At 47.2% G+C, this 21,125-nt stretch overlaps 1 protein-coding gene across 3 annotated transcripts in view; it reads right to left on the bottom strand.

Annotated features, from left to right (window-relative positions):
* The window catches only part of LOC144817794 (uncharacterized), a 77,883-nt gene extending 59,375 nt beyond the window's left edge, over positions 1-18,508 (bottom strand). Inside the window, exon 1 of one of the 3 annotated variants that reach the window (XM_078674616.1) lies at positions 17,947-18,508. The gene's annotated coding sequence lies outside the window, so the exon portion shown is untranslated. Of the gene's footprint in view, positions 1-16,736; positions 16,831-17,946 lie in introns of those variants that run through there. The other 2 variants (XM_078674622.1, XM_078674619.1) reach the window with 2 other exon arrangements.
* Between the last annotated feature and the right edge of the window lie 2,617 nt (positions 18,509-21,125).

Below are 21,125 nucleotides of genomic sequence, written 5' to 3'. Positions count from 1 at the left end.
ACGGAAGCCATTAGGAAGCACCTGTATGAGGGCCAAACTGTCGCACTCATACTGTTAGATTTGAGTGCGGCGTTTGATACCATCTCGCATTCCAAATTACTGACCACTTTAGACAACAACGGCATTAGAGGTGCAGCTCTTGACTGGATCAGATCTTTTCTGTTACATAGGACCTTTCAAATTACCTCGCCCATTGCTTGCTCGGACACCTTCAGTGCACCACACGGTGTCCCACAGGGTTCTATCCTGAGCCCCTTGTTCTTCAACATTTACCTTCGACCTCTGGCTGATCTAGCAGAAAGTTCTGGTCTCACCCTAATGACATATGCTGACGACTCCCAAATCATCTTTTCCCTGACAAAACCAAAATCCCCAGATCCCTTTCTCCTTAGACAGGGACTTCTGAACATCTTCAGTTGGATGTCTATCAACCAACTGAAACTAATTTGCGATAAAACGGAGGTCATACTCTTAGGTAAAGACAAACATCTGTGGAACCCCTCCCATTGGCCATCTGAACTAGGGACCATTCTAACGCCTGTTGGCCATGCAAGAAATCTGGGTATCTGCCTCGACGACACTCTATCCATGGGGCCTCAGGCAAACAAAGTAGTCAGTCTTTGTTTCACCATAATGAAATGGCTGAGAAAGATCCTCTGGATGTTGCCCCTTGCAACTCAAAAAACCGTAGTCAACGCATTGATAACATCACGTCTTGACTACGGGAATATCCTGTACTTAGGAACAAATCAAGCTGTGACCAAAAGGCTGCAGCTTGCCCAGAATTCAGCAGCAAGATTGCTCTGTAACATCCCCAAATTTACCAGTGTATCGAAACATTTGAGGGACTTACACTGGCTCAGGATTGATCAACGCATCAAGTTCAAAGCCCTCACCTACATGTTCAGAATTAAAAACTCAACAGCCCCCAAATACCTGCAAACACTGGTCACCCCTTACATCCCTAGAAGGATGCTGCGCTCCCACTCTGGAGCATTCTTTGTGATTCCCAGATACAAACTGGCAAGAATTGGTGGTAGATCTTTCTCTGTCCTGGGACCCACTCTTTGGAACTCCCTCCCAGTTAACATCAGGACTGAGGTAAACTATGCCAGTTTCAGAAAGAGCATCAACACCTGGCTCTTTAACAAATAACTCTCTGTAACTTTCAAGCGAAATTTTTTTGTCGGCGCCGGGAAACCCTTTCTGGGTAGCTGTGCGCCATACAAATGGAAAAAATAAAATAAAATAAATAAATAAAAGCAAAAATAGGTTTGGGGAGATGGTCATCCCCGTTGCCTAGATTCAACATGTGCCAACAGGAATTAATGGCCTGTCTGAGCTTGTGATTGATGTTCAAATGTCTAGTCACACATACAAGTTTTCCCAAGGAATCTTTCTCTTTGGGTAAGAACATGGTCTCACGGTTAAAATATCTCGGCCATTTAAAGGACTCCTTTATCAATTTGTGGGGATAACCGTGCTAAGCGAGTTTCTCTTTCAGAATATCTGCCTGCCGGAGGAAATCTTTCAAATCAGACCAGTTCCTGGCTAAACAGGATACTATCCCGCTGACACCGGGGATGAAAGCTGCCGTACTACAATAAGGTGTTCCTTGCAGTAGGCTTGGTGTAGAGGGACACATAAATCTCATTCTGTTGATGTTCAATCCAGATGGCAAGGAACATCATTCTATGATTACTAGAGAGGTCGGTGAATTTCAAATTAACATCTGCCGCATTTATCCATAGGATGAACTCATTGAGCGAGTCCTGGTCCCCCTTCCATATAAAAAAGATGTCATCAATGAATCGAGACCAAGCTCGAACATTTTCATGGAAGGGGGCCATCTCGTTAATGATGTTAATCTTCGCAAACTGTCCCATGTATAGACACGCTATACTGGGGGCGCACGACACCCCCATACTTACACCCTGGATTTGCTGGTGAAAACAGTTGTTAAATTCAAAGTAGTTCTCACCGAGAACAACTTCGAGGCATTGCAATATTAAAGGGGCGTTGCTGATCTCAGGTTCAGCCAATAAGATTTCCTCCACGACTTTCAGAGCCCCCTCCTGCGGGATGTTACTACAGAGAGACTCGAGGTCCACGTGACCAAGAGCTCTCTATCTTCATAGTAGGAAGTCCCCTCTACTTTGGCGATAAAGTGGCTGGTGCCCTTAACAAATGAATCCAAGTTATTGACCAAAGGTTTCAAAAAGTGGTCAATATACTTGGATAAAGGCTCAGTTGCCAATACAAAGGTTGATACTATGGGCCTTAGCAAAGGATCCAGGGAGTTTTTGTGTGACTTCGGGACCCCGGCAGTCTCAATGATGAGCATCATCCAATCCCTGGAGCATCTGTTTGATATTAATGCCCTTTTCTCCAGGAATTGGCGGATCTGAACAAACAGCCCAGGGATGTTATGAACCCTCAATCCTATAGGGATAGTTCCTGCCTTCAAGTACTCTAGCATAAAATGTGCATGCAGTTCAGTGCGCTTTGTTTTTTTCTTTAGGCGGAGGAGTTTGACCCATTCCCCTTCGAGTCCTTTGGAAAGAGTAAACTGTGTATCACTACCACTAGCTAGGCCGATCATTTTGGCAACATCTTCATCAGAGAATCCGAAGGTTTTGATACTCTCCAGCTTGGTCATGGTGGAAGCACCTAATAGTGTGGAAAGAGTCTCAAAACAAAAAATCAATGAAGACACTCAGACAACACCCCATACGGAAAACGTGGGAGATGCCACAGACATATAAGGAAAACATCAAATGCCAGAAAGCCCTTCACCAATATTTAAACAACTCACGTCAAACAGACAGACATTTTTAACACATATTTCAAAAAAGTTAAATGCTTAGCATAATACTGAACAGTACATCAGACATCAATCACAAAATACTCCAATATATCAAGTCCCACACTCCAATTTCATACACCACATTCACATAAAAAACCGAGCTTTATTCGATTTGAAGTCTTAAAATCATAAAACCATACATACAGAAGAAAAAAATTCATCATCAAATATCACAATAAGAATACATTTATATGCAGCAATCGACCGAGTAATACGGGTAACTTCATAATGTACTTGTAAACGTGTTATCGTTCCCTTGGACAGATTTTCCAATACACTCTTCCCAGAATTCACTAATTGATCGCTTTCCTAATCCCTAATACGTTCTTTAGGAATCCCACCATAGAACCAATACAATAAAAACTATCCAGCATCTGCTAATGTATAAAAGCAGGGCTGTAATGCCTCCAGCCTCCCTGTTTTAATAATGGATTTAACCATCTTAGCCTCTCAATAGTATAGAACTTACAGAATAAAACCACATGTATTTTACTTTGTTGTGATACATTATCACAGGGGCATCGGCATAATTCCCTAGACCAGTCGTTGATAGTTGGGTACGTAATTAGATGGTGAAAGGTCCCAAACCTAAATCTGGTCAGGAGATATCAGGATGTGTTGCAAGTAAGGTTGAATATTACACGTATTTGTAATCAATTGATGGTGGTTCACCATGTGTTTATTCAAATCTAGAGTTAGCCTATTTTCTTCTAAATGAGTCATAACAACTCTTTTAAACTCTTTAAGTTTCATAGAATTTAAGCTATCGTGCAGGGTAAAATATTCAGGATGGCCAATGTCCTGCATAAAATTTTCAACATATTTCAGCCATAAAATAAGGTGTTATCTAATTTCATTGCATCCCTCGCTATATATCCCTGTTAAGGCCGGCACTCTCTGTGGTCCAAATTCTGTGCCATAAAAGAACTGGCTGGGATTTGATAAGGTCAGAAATATATGTGACTCCCAGCTCAGAGTGACAATTAGAAACTGGTGCACTGGTTGGAACACTTAAGAGGGACCTCAAAAAAGCGATTTCCGTACGCTGAATTAAAGTGCAATCTTGGAATCCCCAGATTCCCGCCCCGTAGACAGCTATACTCACGCATTTTGCGCTATATATCTTTAGCAAGATTTCTAAAGGCCTTTTCCCTAATTTAGTAGAAAAGTTAAAAAGAGCTGTGTGACGGGGAGGACCCGGACCCGGGCCCTCCCGGCTTACCTTTACCTGTGTCCTCTTTTGTCACCCAGCACGCAGACGCCTGGAAGCCCGTAACGGACTGGCCCAACACGCCCCGAGATGCAGAGGAGCCGTGTTTCTTTAACTGGGCGGAGCTGGAGCCGGAGGCCACCCCCACACAGGAGGTAAAGGTGCGCCCAAACAGATCCCAGGTGTGTTTTTCACCCGGAGGTAGCGGAGATTGGTGGCGTGAGCAAGGAGCGGAGTGGAGGAGAACCGAAGACGAGGAGGAGGCGTGTGAGCCGTGGAGGACGGGAGAGGACGGAAGCAAGGAACATCAGCTGGAGGAGGCGTGTGAGCAGTGGAGGACGGGAGAGGACGGAAGCAAGGAACATCAGCTGGAGGAAGCGGGTGAGCAGACGAGGAGACCGGGAGCGGATTGGAGAGCGGACCAGCGGAGGGAAGAGGCGTTAGAGGAACATCGGAGGACGGAGCCCAGTGACCACGGAGACAGCGGACAACGGACCTGGGAAACCGAGGAGAGAAACACTAGTGACGACCACGACAAGCCGGGAGGCCAACGAGGAGGCGCATCGCCCAGCCACACTTCACATGAAGTGTGGCTCGAGCAGGTACGGTCAAGGTTCACAGGGTGGGCGGGACGTAAGTGGGGTAAACCCCCGTAAGACAAAGCAACCGACCCTCAGTGCACGTTACCTACCCTTCACCTCACCGGCACTTTGAGAGCTACGAGCACGTGTGATCCCTCACTTCCCTTCCCTGACAACCACCCCAAAACCGCGATCTAATAGTGGTTTTCTTTGTTTCTGTTTCTTTGTGGTACCGAATCTGGAGCAAAAGACACGACGGCGGAGGCAAAGCCTACAACGCCCAGAAGGCATTGGGAAAGTCGGAGAATCGGAACAGCCAAACAAGTTAAAGAGGACATTGACAATCCTTTGCCTTTCTATCGAGTACCAGTGCAAAAGCGGAGGCTGTATAAAATAATAAAACCCTCTTTGCCTCGCAACCCGGTATCCGTGAGTTTATTGGATAACCCGCCCGAAAGCCCACAAGTGGTGGAGAATGCGGGCATAGAGGAAACCATCCAGGACACAGAGATGGAAGCCATGTTGCAAGCACTGATAAAAGGCCAAGAACAACTGGGGTGGGCTGTGGAGCAACAGCTCGCCTCCGCCCAACTGGACCGGGATACGTTCCGCTCCACAGTAGTCACTCAACTGGAAGGGCTGCAAATCACTACTGGTCCCGGGAGTAGCCCTGTGCGCGATGCCAGACCGCCTCCAACACCAGCAGGCATCTCCCTACAAAGGTACACCCCCGGAGAAGATCCGGATGCCTTTCTCTTGAATTTTGAAAGGGTGGCACTGGCATGCGGATGGCCAGTCGAGAAGTGGCCTTTCTTTCTGGCTCCCCTACTGACGGGCGAAGCCCAAGCCGCCTATCAGGTGGCCAACAGCAGTGGACAGACGCCCTACAGACAGATCAAAACGATCATATTGGACCATCTTGGGTTAGATGCGGAAGCATACCGAGTGCGCTTTCGGAAGGAGAGAGGTCAGGGGGGGGACAATCCTAAAACCCTCTTCTTCCGCTTGAAAGCCGCCGCGGATAAATGGCTGACCCCCTCCACCAGTACCAAAGAGGATATAATGGATAAAATCTATCTGGAGCAATACCTGGAGGCTCTGCCATACGGGACCCAACGCTGGTTGCGACAGCACTCCAACCTAACTACCCAGCAGGCTATGGAGATGGCTACCACGTTCGTCCGGGCCCAGCCCCGCCTACAACCCAGTGAACCAGACAAGACCCATAAGGCGATCCCTAGACCGGAACGCAGACCCCGACCCCCTCCAGGATTACCAACCCCACGTTTCGTGAGTCCAGAGGCACCTCCGTTCCGAGGACCGCAGTGTTTCGATTGTGGGACCTGGGGCCACATAGCCCGCTTCTGCCCACAGAAACGCCGCCAAGAAGAACCAATGGAAGTGGGTTACATGCCGAAAGCAGTCATGTACTCCGCTGAACTGGGAGGCGCATACCACGTGAGTGTGACCGTAAACGGGACAGTACTCCAGGCTCTGCTGGACTCTGGGTGTAAGCAGTCAGTCATGCGGGATGTTTATGTCCTGCCTCTCCAGGTGATGCCCAACGAACAAGTGTTCATAAAATGTGTCCATGGGGATGTGAAGGGGTATCCAGTGGCCTACGTCCCCATAGTCTTAGAAGACAGGAGTCCCTTGGTAGTGAAGGTGGGAGTAATGGGTTCTCTGCCGGAACCTCTCATATTGGGTACTGACAATCCTCATTTCCTAGAACTGTTCGAGGACCAATTAAGGAAACGCAACTCCCCTAAGCAAACCCCTGTCCCGGCTTTGCTGTCCCCTGATCCTTGGGGAAATGATAGGAGCTTCAAGTTCGCTCAAGCAAATGATTCCACTTTGCTCAATGCGTGGGAAAAGGCCCATGCGGAACAAGACATCCTCCCAGCGACATATCCCAGATTCCTCATTAGAGAAGACCTCTTGTATAGACAAGCGAAAGCAGACGACCCAGTACAACTCCTAGTACCAACCTGCTTTCGTGAGCAGATAATGTTCTATGCGCATACTCACTTACTGGCTGGACACACCGGCAGCGAGAAGACGACTCAGAATGTGCTACGTAACTTCTACTGGCCGGGTGTGTACCAAGATATAAAGAGTCACTGCCAGACGTGTGACATCTGTCAACGGAAAAACACCCATCGACCAGCTGCAGTACCCCTACAACCCCTCCCCATTATCGGGGCCCCGTTTGAGAGGGTCGGGATGGACCTGATTGGCCCTCTCCCCAAAACGCGGAAGGGACATCAATACGCGCTGGTAATAGTGGACTATGCCACGCGATTCCCAGAGGCTTTTCCCCTGAAAGCACCCACGTCGAAAAATATAGCCGAGAAATTCCTTGAGTTATTCTCCAGGGTAGGGTTTCCCAAAGAAGTCCTAACGGACCAGGGGACCCCGTTCATGTCCCGAGTCATGAAAGAAGTCTGTCAACTCCTGAATCTCCACCAGCTCCGTACGTCTGTCTATCACCCACAGACCAACGGACTGGTGGAGAGGTACAATGGTACCCTGAAAACCCTGTTAAAGAAAATGCTCACCGTTAACGGGACTGAATGGGACCTCATATTGCCATTGGCTTTATACGTCATACGAGGCCAAACGCAGAGCAGCTTAGGCTGTTCGTCGTTTGAGATGTTATATGGACGACAACCCCGCAGCTTGCTAGAGATGACCCGAGAAGTGTGGGAGAACGAGAGTGACGGTGAGACAAGATCGTTGCTAGAGTATAGCCAAAATCTAAGGAATCAACTCGGGAAAATACGTGAGTTGGCCTTCACGCAACTGGAGTCCAGTCAACGGAGACAGCAGACCCACTACAACAAAGGAAAGAAGTGGCGACATCTAGCAGTAGGGGACTGGGCCTTGGTGTTGTTGCCCTCGATGGCCAAAAGGTTCCAGAACGAATGGCAAGGCCCATATCGAGTCACTGAAACGATCGGGAAAACCACTTATCGTTTACAAATGGGCAGGAAGAAAAATCAGGTTTTTCACATAAACCTCCTGAAAAAATGGTTGGGGCCAACCCCTCTGGTATCGGTGGTAACCCTCTCGGATACAAACAAGTAAAACAGTTCCTCCCTGGACGAATTGGTAATAAGCGAGGAATTGTATGACAGAGAACAGGAAGAACTACAAAACGCTGTACGACCCTTCACGAAGATCTTTTCGAACATCCCAGGGGCCACTACCCTAACCGAACATCGGATAGAAACCCCCGAGGGCGTCACAGTAAAACAAAGACCCTATAGAATACCAGCAGCCAAGAGAAACGCTATAAGCAAAGAAGTACAAGAGATGCTGAGGCTAGGGGTCATCCGGCCCTCACGCAGTGAATGGTCTTCGCCCATCGTAATGGTGCCCAAGCCAGATGGTAGTAGCAGATTCTGCATGGACTTTAGAGCCTTAAATGCCGTGTCATCCTTCGACGCCTACCCGATACCCCGCATTGATGAATTGATCGAGAAATTGGGAAAGGCAAAATACATCAGTACCCTGGATTTAACTAAAGGGTACTGGCAGGTCCCTCTCAGAGAGGAAGACCGGAAGAAGACGGCCTTCGCCACACCCGACGGTCTCTATGAGTTTAACGTCCTTCCGTTTGGCCTCCCGGCCACATTTCAAAGACTCATGAACGAAGTACTAAGAAACCATCATGAATATAGCTCGGCCTACCTGGACGACATTATCATTTTCAGTCCCTCATGGGAAGAACACCTGACGCATCTACACAACGTCCTACAGCAACTGAGAGAATCCGGACTGCATGTCAATGCAAAGAAATCCAGAGTGGGCTTTCGCAAGGTCAAGTATCTGGGGTATGTACTGGGACATGGTGTCATTGAGCCACAAATAGAGAAGGTCCGGGCTATTGCGGATACCCCTTTTCCCTCCAGTCAGAAGGAAATGAGAGCCTTCCTTGGCCTCGTAGGCTACTATCGACGATTTATCCCCTCCTTCTCAGACATAGCCGCCCCCTTGACGGACACCTTGAAGAACCACACCAAAAGCCAGGTTCTACTGAATCCGACAGAGGCCATGTGGAACGCGTTTCAAACGCTGAAGCGGGCCATCACGACCAGTCCCGTCCTTACCTCCCCTGACTTCAACAAACCCTTTCTCCTGCACACGGACGCGTCTGATTTCGGTATTGGGGCGGTGTTGTCCCAGGAGACCGAATCCGGCATTGAGCGCCCCATTTTGTACATTAGCCGCAAACTGTTCCCCAGGGAAGTTAAATACCCGACCATAGAGAAAGAATGTTTAGCGATCAGGTGGGCCATAGACAAATTGAGGTATTACCTGGAGGGGCGTTCATTCATCCTCTATACTGATCACGCCCCCCTGACCTGGATGAGCCGGAACATCTCGAACAACCCGCGTGTCCTGCGGTGGTTCCTGGCCCTGCAACCCTTCAGGTTCCAGGTCCGTCACCGTAAGGGGAAGGACAACGCCAATGCGGACTTCTTGTCACGGTATCCTCTCCCCGATCGGGAGAATCGTGGGGGGGAGGGATGTGACGGGGAGGACCCGGACCCGGGCCCTCCCGGCTTACCTTTACCTGTGTCCTCTTTTGTCACCCAGCACGCAGACGCCTGGAAGCCCGTAACGGACTGGCCCAACACGCCCCGAGATGCAGAGGAGCCGTGTTTCTTTAACTGGGCGGAGCTGGAGCCGGAGGCCACCCCCACACAGGAGGTAAAGGTGCGCCCAAACAGATCCCAGGTGTGTTTTTCACCCGGAGGTAGCGGAGATTGGTGGCGTGAGCAAGGAGCGGAGTGGAGGAGAACCGAAGACGAGGAGGAGGCGTGTGAGCAGTGGAGGACGGGAGAGGACGGAAGCAAGGAACATCAGCTGGAGGAGGCGTGTGAGCAGTGGAGGACGGGAGAGGACGGAAGCAAGGAACATCAGCTGGAGGAAGCGGGTGAGCAGACGAGGAGACCGGGAGCGGATTGGAGAGCGGACCAGCGGAGGGAAGAGGCGTTAGAGGAACATCGGAGGACGGAGCCCAGTGACCACGGAGACAGCGGACAACGGACCTGGGAAACCGAGGAGAGAAAGACTAGTGACGACCACGACAAGCCGGGAGGCCAACGAGGAGGCGCATCGCCCAGCCACACTTCACATGAAGTGTGGCTCGAGCAGGTACGGTCAAGGTTCACAGGGTGGGCGGGACGTAAGTGGGGTAAACCCCCGTAAGACAGAGCAACCGACCCTCAGTGCACGTTACCTACCCTTCACCTCACCGGCACTTTGAGAGCTACGAGCACGTGTGATCCCTCACTTCCCTTCCCTGACAACCACCCCAAAACCGCGATCTAATAGTGGTTTTCTTTGTTTCTGTTTCTTTGTGGTACCGAATCTGGAGCAAAAGACACGACGGCGGAGGCAAAGCCTACAACGCCCAGAAGGCATTGGGAAAGTCGGAGAATCGGAACAGCCAAACAAGTTAAAGAGGACATTGACAATCCTTTGCCTTTCTATCGAGTACCAGTGCAAAAGCGGAGGCTGTATAAAATAATAAAACCCTCTTTGCCTCGCAACCCGGTATCCGTGAGTTTATTGGATAACCCGCCCGAAAGCCCACAAGCTGCTATCGACTTCATATAAAGTAAATACCTAGCCTTAACTGCCGGTGCCGAGGAGCCTGACCTATCAAAAAGCACGCCCAGGTAACTAAATGAGTGGATAGTTTCCACGTCGCTCCCACCCGCCTGAAAACTTCTAGTCTTGTTTTTCGTTGTCCCACATGACATCACAAAGCTTTTCTTGGCGTTCAATTTCAGGCCAAGCCTATCCTGAAAAATAGAATAAAAAGAGAGTGCCCTTTGTAGACCTACTTGGCTGTGGGCCATGAAGACAGCATTGTTGGCATAAAGGAGGGATGCAATTGGGCGCGAATTTACGTATGGCGGATCCCTAGTATGTGACACCAGCTCCTGTTCCACACAGTCAATCCTTCACATGTTCCCAAGACTCATCACACATACCCATACCTCAATCACACAGTTCACAATACATTCAATGATAAAGCTGGCCTCTGTTCTTCAGTGAGTTGTTTATTTGATAAATTAGGAGGAAAGAATGTGGGGTTTTTTTACCGAAAAGTGCATTCCCGGCTGTTGTATTGTGAAAGTGTACGTGTGGCCTGGTTTCACTTCCAGTGAGAGAGTGGAAGACTCTGTTTGGATCTAAAGGAGTTTTGTTGTTGGACAGGGCCGGTGCGACACATCATCAGAAAACAAACCTAATGGAAAGCGTCCTCCCCTAATTGTGGAGCAGTGCCATTAGAGGTCAACAAGTGTGTTTCCCACTACAGTATGACCGTATCGTGCTTCACTATCTACAGGAGGACATTTAACGCTGCTGCGTGACCCATGTGCCGCCTCCAGGGTATGGGAGGCAGAAGCGGCATCCATCGCAGGTCCTCTTGAAGACCGATGTAGCACTAATTCTACATTTTGGAATTAGGGTATTTTAACCTTGATATTCCTGCCTGATACAAAGAGAAGATCCTTTGTTATTCAGTTCTCTTGTTACCTTTTTTGTGGATAGTGGTGCTTGTCACTTCACTGCCCTGCCGGTGCACACGACTGGGCTCCCCCACATTGTGTGCCATCTGCAGAGCCTCTGCCCTCGGATCACTGGTTTCTGTTTCTGGAGAGGCAAAATAAACAGCTGTTCTCAAAGGACTAGCCTGAACACTTAGGTGACAAAAATATTTGAGCGAATCTGTAAGAGGGAGGTGAAGTAAAATTCGACCTCACTCTAGCAATCACAGACTGTTAAGTATAACTGATGATCTGGTGTTAGACTATTGTAAAAGATTGGCTGACATAGTACGTTCTGTCTCTCACCAGGTTGGACAAAATGCAGTTGCCAGGCAGCCGGATCAAGCACATGATCTAAATCCTGGAGACTGGGTGGTGGTGAAGAGACGTGTCTAGCACAAAGGTGAAGTACTCCGAAACAGGTCATACCGATTACAACAACAGCAGTAAAATGTGCAGGTTTGCCTAACTGGATACATGCTAGTCATACCAAGAGAGTACGAGCTCCTGATGTGGAAAATACTCAACCGATCTCAGCAGTTGAGGGTGAAGAAGGTTGTGCAGCTGAAGAGCCTACAATAACAGACTCTGAAGTAGCTGACCATGAACAACCAAGCACTAGTCAGGAGGATTGGATACCAGTGGCTGACACACAATGTAAATATAAGAACTAGAAGTAGAACAAATTTAGAAAAGCAAGAAACTAGAGTGGGCCAGACAGGTATAGAAGAACAAGCTCAGGAAATTGAATTTGAGATTGTTGGAGACCTTGAGCAGGAACAGATACGGAAAGAAAAATACACTCAGATAGAGGTGAACCAAAATAGTCACTGATCTGAAGAGGGAAGGATAGGCTTAGAAGAACACGTTCAGGCTGTAAATCAGTGAAGTGCAATAAGACCTGAGCAGGACCAGTTAGGAAAAGAAGAACAAATTCAGGAAGAATAAGAGCAAACTAGAGTAAAACCTGAACAGGACCAGATAGGAGAAGCAGAACACGTTCAGGCATATGATGTCACAATAAGAAGCCCTGAACTAGGTCAGTTAGGGAGGAATTCAGAAGATGAAGAAAATCAAATTGTGCCACTAAAAGAACCCTTGAGATTGACGAGGAAAGGGAAGGTGCAGTGCAGGCCAAAGGGGTTAGAAAAGGTGATAATTGGCCTAGATCTTTTTATAGGAAAGCGAAAGGGTCCATTTGTGCTGTGGTCGCCCAACAGATTAGACAATTTAAAAAGATTTACAGGAATGAAGTTTGGAGTTTAATTAATAATTTAGAAAATGGAAACAATAAAGCAATAGCGCAAATATTGATGAATCAACTTGGGTATCTTTTCTAAAAACCTCTAAAACGGTTCATTTAGGCCCTCAGTTCGTTCAAGACAAATCTATTCCTATTCATAATAAATGTCCAGATATAACCGTAATATCTCCTTGGACAGTTGATAAAGTAAAAAAAGTGGTACATAGGATTCGAACACATGGTGCGCCCGGACCTAACGGAATGCCAAATGCCATATTTAAAGCGGCTCTGAAGGATTGGCCAGAGGTCCTTACCCTGCTGTTTAATGATGTGCTTAAAACTGGTAAAATTCCGGACTCTTGGCAGGGTAGTATCGTCCAACCAATCTATAAAAGTGGCCCTCAAGATAACCCAGCAAATTATAGATTAATAGCTCTAACTGATGTTGACGCTAAAATATTCGCAACCTGCTTGTTAGAGGAATTGGAATCATGGGTCTCTAAAGAAAAATTGATACCAAATTTACAAACCGGCTTCAGAAAGGGAGAATCAACTTACTCAAATTTAGTTTTATTAACTTTATTAGGCGAAAAAGCCAAAATCAGGAAACAAAATTTGTATATATGTTTTATTGATTTAAAAGCAGCCTTTGACTCTGTGCCCCGTAACATATTATGGTCCAAATTAGATAATTGGGGAATATCCGACGCACTTTTAAAAATGATTAAACTGTTATATTCTGATACTTGGGTCCAGATTAAAGTAGGTGACGGTAGTCATATAACCCGACGCCTGGAAACAAATATTGGCTTGAAACAAGGTTGCGTTTTGGCCCCTTGCCTTTTTAATCTCTTTATGTCCGATCTCCCTGCCCATTTTAGGGATATTAATGCTCATTCCCCTTTTGTGATGGGCCAAGAGATTAAATATTTACAATATGCTGACGATACTATTTTATTAAGTCAGACAGTTATTGGCCTTAAAAGATTAATAGACTCTTTCAACGTCTATGTCGCAAGTAATGGTCTAAAAATAAACATTAAAAAAACAAAAATAATGACCATGGGAAAAGGTAAATTAGGTGTTAAAGAATGGAATATCAACGGTATGGTTGTTGACTGTGTAAAAACCTATAAATATTTGGGCATAACATTTGACCACAATTTATCTTTTAGGAAACCTTTTAACAACCTAGAAGCTAAAGGCTCTTCTCTCACATTTGCCTTTAGACAATTGAGGGATAAGCTATTATGCCCAAATCATGATCATTTGATGAAGGCCTTGAAAGTGAAGTTAATTCCTTCATTGGACTACGGTTCTGTTATTTTTCGGGGTAAAGATGCGAAACTTTTAGATGATATTGAAATAAGATCATATAAGACGGTATTTAGAATCCCAAAAAGGAAGGGCACCACACTAAAGGCCCCAAGGCCTGATTCAGTCCCATTAGATCTTTTTAAATACAACATTGAGGTGTGGGCACCACTTTTATTAAATTTATTTAGAGCAGTTGTGGTAGGGCGTATTTCGACTTCCTGGCAAGAGGCAGTAGTGGTACCGATATTTAAAAAGGGTGATAAAGGTGATTCGTGCTGCTACAGACCGATATCGTTAATAGATGGGTCTTGTAAGTTGATGGGAAGGGTGATACTGGCACGCCTGGAAACCCGGGCCGAGTCATCAGGTATTATCGTGGATTCCCAGTATGGGTTTAGGAGAGGTAAAGGAACCACAGAGCAGTGTCTTAATTTGGCTTTAATTATGGGTAAGTACATGAGGGCCAAGTGTGGTTGTATTCACTTGGCCTTCAAGGACTTATCCAGTGCCTTTGACACTGTTTGTAGAGGCATATTGTGGCAAATGATGGAGACCAAAGGGTTTGAAGAACCGTTGGTCACCCTGCTCCGCAGGCTGCATGCCAGACACAACAGTGAGGATTAGATTTGGCCCAGGTGGGCAGAAGACAAAACCCATCTCATCTACTGAAGGTGTTCGCCAGGGATGTATCTTGGCTCCTTTTTTGTTTCTGGTGTATACCAATGGTTTGGAACGTTTTCTGTTGGATAGCTGTGCAGACTTCCCCCAGGTTAACGGTAAACGGATATCGATGGTATCTTATGCAGATGACACGGTGTTAATGACCATAACTGATAACAGCTTGTTTGAATGCTTTTGACACTTTTATGCAAGGATTAGATCTAAGGGTCAACTTCACAAAGTCTTTTGCCATGGTCAGTGGTCCCAAAGGGGTAAAATCTCGCAGGATTAAGGTGAAAGACTCAATTATTGTGAAAGTTGATAATTGTATTTATCTGGGGAATTTATTCAACAAAGCTTTGAGTTGGGAACCTCTAATATCAGCTCGCGTTCAAAAGGCTACCCAATCTGTAGAGGCCCTTTTCGTTTTTCAAGTAAATTGGGTCAAAAGCCGGTTGCAGAACTAAAAACTTTATATAAAGAAAAATTCCTCCCCGTTGCAACATATGGTGCGGGAGTGTGGGGGATACAAAATTGTAATAAGATCCAAGTCATGGAAAATACATTTATAAAGCGCCTTTTATCTGTCCCATCTGGTACTTCAAATAGTTTCTGTCATACTGAGGTGGGTCTTGAATTTGTGAGTGACATTATCCATGTCTCTCCTTTGCTGCTATGGAGCAAGGTTTGGCGGTCTGAAGAACTGAAACTCACAAAGGAAATTTTGCAAGACTTCCTTAAGCTTGATTATTTTATGGAGATCCCATGGCTGCTACATGTAAGGGAAACCTTTCACAAGATTGGGTTGGGACACATATATCTAAATCCCGAAATTGTTGGCAAGGATTCCAAGTTAACAATTAAAAACGCCTATCGTACCAGGTTAGGTATGTTAAGAAATAGTGAGCCTGCAATATATGATAGGGGTAAGCTGCAGCAGCAGCTTTGCCTATCATATATTATACATACCCAATGGCGTTTTTACTTGACAAGGTTTCATCTTAGTACACTGCACTTTCTTTCAGCTTTTCCAAAGCAAGGGGGGTGGTGTGAGACACTACCCCCTTGCCCCTCTAATAACAAAGTTTCACAAAATACTGTGCACCTCATTTTTTTTGTACACTGTATAAAGATCCATGAAATCGGTTCATTAAGCCTGTCTTGTTAACTCTTGGATCCCGTTATTATAAAGAGGGCTATGAGTATTTATTGTCCTTATCAACTCCAGCCATATGTAATGCTGTGCTTAGCTTTATTAAACTGGCGCTCACTATTAGAAATCGATATTGAACAGCATTATTGGAGACCTACTATTATTATTTGACATACATGTAGTAGATTATTGTATAGATTGGTATCCACATGGAACGCACAGGCACTTTACAATATTTTTTGTTCATATATGTGACCCTTTTATTCTAAATGTATTCCAAATGTAATCTGGATATATAATATGTATTATGGATGTCAATATAATTGTATGGTCTTTTTTAATTATTTGTGTAATGTTCTCTTTTAATCTGTTTATACTTTTATGATTCTATGCATGAATCGAAATAAAGTTCATTGAATCGAATCAAATCGAGTATATAGTGATGGATGTCCGCAGGTTGGTAGCCCGCTGGATCACATAGACATGGTAAAAAAAGACTTTCATCATACATTCCCTGCAGGCATGTCAGTCTAATAGAATAATGTTACAATAATTAAAAAAGAGCGGAACAAACACTTAGATTTTTTTTTTATATGATTGGCAGCACCCGTGGATCCCACCGAAGACTTGTTTGTGTTTTTTTAATTGGGGTTCGACGGAGTCCCTACGGGACCCTTCCTGTTTGGTACAGTTATCTCAGCATGGAAAAATATTGTTTGGTGGAGAGAAAAACAAAGGGGAAAAGTGCATTCAATTGCATATTTCCACACCTTTAAATCCTTGGATACAAAAGAAAAGAGCCCAGATAGAACTTAATAATTTTCATTGTCACATTAAAATATTTTCAGTTTGTGAAATTACAAAATCTGTGTGAGCTTAGGCATGCGAATAATCAAATTATTATTTGTTTTGTAGATTTGCTACTTGTGTCTCCTAAGAACAGCACAGCTGTTGAAATAAAAGGTTTATCATGAACAATCAGAAGGGATGGTAAATAAATCACAAGATAAGAGTCAGGTTTGACCCCATTGTTTTTGTTGACTTAGTCGAGCCAGTCCATTGCCCCAGGTACTGACCAGGGTTAGTACCTGCAGCAGGTGCGCTGGTTTGGATTCCCCAAAATTGCTTGTCCCTTACCCAGTGTCTGAAGAGGTCACTGCAGGTATAGGTGCTTCAGTCTGTGCTCGAAGAATCCCTCTGCACAATGCATGCCTCTGCGCAGAGACACTCTTCTTTTAAAGAGCCTGGAAAGCAAATGTAGGAGGAACAGGGTCAAGCCTGATTTGCATATGGCTGGTTCTCAAATAGGGTGGCATGGTGGAACTTTGATGGTGGTGAATGTATGATTCTTTCAGCATTCTGCCCATCATTTGTTTGTGTAACATTTTTCGCCCTAAGTGGAATAGGTATGCCCAGATGGAGGTCTCTTGCTCACTGTGCAACTGGATTTAAGGTAGCCTGGCTGATGACATATAATATCCTGAAAAACAGGATGCGGTTTCCGGTCCAGGGAGGACCTAATTTGGCAGTTCGGGATGGACTGGTCCCATGAGGAACAGTGTCATGCCTGCTTTGCATATGGCTGGGTCTAAACTGGGGTGGCATGATGAATTTAACCCAGATCTCTTGACTGGGAGTAAATATGCAATTTTTCGGAATTCCGTCGATCATTTGTTTGCGTAACGCTTAGGATAAAGACACCACTCTGGGAAACACCCCAAGGATGTGAAATGAAGTTCAAGAACAGATAGTACTCCAAACTTCCCACGAGAGGGGACAGTCATGATTAGCAGATGTCAAAGTACAAAGTGACCACACCTGGGAAACAGCCCAAGGCTTTGAAATGAAACCCCCAAATCACTAACACCTATTAAGAGTCCACCCTTACACAAAGTGAGGCAAGTGCATAATTAGCATGCAGTAACAGGTTTACAAACCCCACCATAAGGGCTCATACACACAGCCACGTTACAAGCCAGTTTTGAACTACGTAATTGAGGTTTCCCGGAGAGATGGGCCACCCAGTACCACAGGTTGAAAAGCATGGATCAGTATGGCAGTGCTCAATCTAATGCTGCACACCTGCTGTTTCATGTAAATAAATGGGGGTGGGGGTTTGTTTTATATTTAGAATGTCGTTTTTATAGGTATTTAATGTAGGTTTGGGTTGTATTTAATGCGCCTAATACTGTAACATATTTCTGGCGGTTTTGGGTGGCACACTAGCCTATTCCCATAAGGCGTTTATAGCTCCTAGAAACCATTTTCCAGGGTGTGTGTGTTTTTGTAAAGGGGAACAAAGAATTCGAATATACTGAGCAATTTTACAAATACAACCAAAGCTTGCCTGTACTCGCCCGACAGCCTGGGGTTGAGGGTCGTGTGGCTGAAAGAGCAGTGGTAGTTCCCGTTGTCCTGGGCATGGAGATTCAGCCCCCAGAGCCCGCTCCAGCCGTGCGGCGCTCTGGGCTGTGCTTCGTGTGCTGGGGCTCGCTGCCCCCAGTCAGGCCGATTCCTCCCCGGAGCCTGAGGCTGCAGCTATGCCGGGCTCAGGGGTCGGTGTGTTGCCTGGTTCTCCCCCTGGGGAATGCGGTCCCCGTTCCACAAGCCATGCCCCCAGAGACCGCTCCAGCCGTGCGGCGCTCTGTGGCTGGGGGCTGGGGTCGGCGCGGTCCTATATGTGGCCCCGTTGTCCCACACATGCCCATCCAGCCCCACCAGAGCCAGATGAACCGTGCGGGGCTCGGAGCGGCTGCGGTGCCTGGAGCCTGTGCTCCAGGGCTGGCCGGTCCTCGAGGGGCCTCTCAGGCCCCAGAGACTCTGGGCGGTGCTCGGGGGATTGTTGTTGTTGTCATCGTTGGACCCTCGTGGCTCGTGCTGCTGGCCAATAGAGAGCTTCCTTCCGCATCCTCGCGCGCCCCCGTGACATTGTGGTAGTGAGCCACTGACGGCTTCAGAGGGGCGGGGCTGGCCTTCCTCGAGGACACAGGAGACCGGAAACACCCGCCATGACGCCATCCTACGTAGGGGGCTCCCAGAAGGGATTCGTTTATGGCAATGGCAGCCCCCCGCACATAGTTTTGCAGTCCCGGTCCACGGCACCAGTCCCAGGGGCTGTACATCCAATGCGGAACTGTCATGCTGTTTCACTAATGCAACTTCAAGGCAAACACATAAATAACACTTTAAAAGAAAAACAAGTTGACACCGGTGGATTACAGTTTTTTTTTCCCTTTAGAGAGGCCGGCGTTTTGTCCAGTTGCGGTTTTGACCACTCAGACGCTAATAAGTCTGTGACAAAGAATGTGCACGATACAGCCCGCAAAGTAGATATCTTTTATCCTGTAAAGAGGCCAGTAGGTGACTGCTTTGCTAAGAGACCTCTTTTTGTTACATGCAGTTTATAAGTTAAAATCCTCACATAAAACAGTGAATTATATAATGTGATCAAAGAAGAGCATGCACAAAGCTATGTATATATTAATGTTGCAAAAACTTTAATTGGGGTGGAATTCTATTCTTATTATTAAAGGAAACCTAAACTACGGTGTTCCATTTTGAATTCCGAGTTTGTGCTACTCCTGAACAGCACTCTTTAATTCAAATGTCTATCATTAGGGATGACGTGGCTCATACATCTTGTAGTACTCTGGCTCATGTAACATTTCCTATGTGCTGATAGAAACACCTTGGAATCATACCTCCCCGCCAGTCCTGGCGGGTGTTGTGGGGAAAAGATGCACACCAAGTAAGGGTATGAAACAGATATTTATTTGAAGAAATAAATTAGAATAGGAAACACCTTGGTATCATACTTGCGGGGGAGGTATGATTCCACCCTCCTAGAGGGAGAAACGTGACTACACCGGTACACCCGGTGCCACCTTTACAGAACTCTAGCATCACAAAGTGGATGCTGCAGCCACAGACACGAGTGTGGCCTCCTGCTGCTGGACGAAACTTCGTCAGGAGAGGAGTCGACAGCAGAAGCGGCTCATCAAACACCTTACTTCGTCAACATTCGCCTTCTCGTCTTTCATTTTTCGGTCCCGTCCCGTTCCTCTGCTGTTCTGCTTCCCCGCTTTGTGTCCAGCCAGCGGGGTTGAGCAGCAGAGTTGAGCGCGTACCGCGGAGTCCTCGGCTCGGGTCGATAGCGGCAGAGGGTGGGGCTGGGCAGAGCTGTGTGCGGAGCTGTGTGCGGAGTCGAGCGGCAAAGGCAGGGGAAAGCGGCCCCTCCGCTTCTCTGCACTTCTGCACCCTTGCACCTAGCCATAGTTCGCCCATAGTCCGCCGAAGCCAGCCGATACTGCAGACAATCGGCTAGTTATCCTCAACTGACCCCACTGGTCCCATCAACTCCACACAGTTGGGGAGGAAGAGAGCCGGGCAAAGCAAAGAAAAGCAAAAGAGGATACAGCGGTACGACGGTGGAAGGCATAAGGTGAGAGTCGCTGGCTGTGTGGCGCTGGGGGGAGATCAACCCCTTCTGCCCCTTGCCCTCAGGGAGATTGGAACTCGGGGGTGATCCATAAAAGACCCCTAAAAAAAATAAAACACCTAAATACACCACAAAACACAAACAAAAGATAATAAAAGACTCATTAAGGTCCATCCCAAGGGGCTGTGAGTAGGGGGTGCCCACCCACAGACGCCAGGCCAAGGGGGCTGAGGAGCATAACCCCCATTCAGGTCAGCCTATTCACGAACGATGGAGCCGCGAACGATCGAGCGGGAGGACGCTGTAAGGACGCACTGGGAGGGCACGCTGGAAAAGCCAAGCCGAGCAGCGCGGAAATTAAGGCTAATAATCCTCAGACTCTATGGACCCCCAGACCCCTCAGACCCCTCAGGCTCCTTGCCCCCCCTCGATCACTCATTGCTGGAACCGCTGCTACTGCCTGATGCGCTGCCTTTCCTGACGGCTGCTGCTCGGCTGTCCCCCCCCCACTGCATCACCGCATTGTTGTTCACCTAGTTGCGGTTGGTGGTCGGCGGGCTGGCGGAGAGTTTGGCGGAGCCGCTGCTCTTCCCATGCTGTTGGGGTCGAGCAGAGCTGAGCGGAGCTGAGCAGACAGGCCGGGAGGCAGCAAGTGGCAACGGCGCAGAGGAGGTGGAGGTGAGGAGGTGAGTAGTAGGGGGAGCACGTTCTCTGGAAAAGGGCAAAGGGGCAAAGGGGTGAAAAGGAAAAAAGAAGCAAAAAGGGTGAAGGAGCAAAGGAGCACCAGCAATAGGAGCTGCAGGAGCAGCTGGGCAGGAGGAAGTGAGGTGAGGTGTGGGAAAATTTTCTCAGCTCTGCATGTTACTTTGCTTTGCCTTGCTTGCCTTGCCTTGCTTTCGCGGGGCTACCAGGAGCTACCAGGAGAGAACAGGCCATTAAGTGGCCTTGGGACTTTGTGTGGGACTTTGGGACTCTGTGTGGGGCCAATTGGAGCCATAGAGCCACCAACACATTAAGGTACTGCTGGGCCTCACTATACTGGTCATTTACACACAGGAGTCTGGTGGGCCCAGTGGGGCAGGAGGAGC

This window comes from Lissotriton helveticus, chromosome 2_1 (genome assembly GCF_964261635.1).
Source record: "Lissotriton helveticus chromosome 2_1, aLisHel1.1, whole genome shotgun sequence".
Taxonomy (NCBI): domain Eukaryota; kingdom Metazoa; phylum Chordata; class Amphibia; order Caudata; family Salamandridae; genus Lissotriton; species Lissotriton helveticus.
Note: the sequence above shows the minus strand (reverse complement) of the source record. Positions and strands in the feature narration are given on the sequence as shown.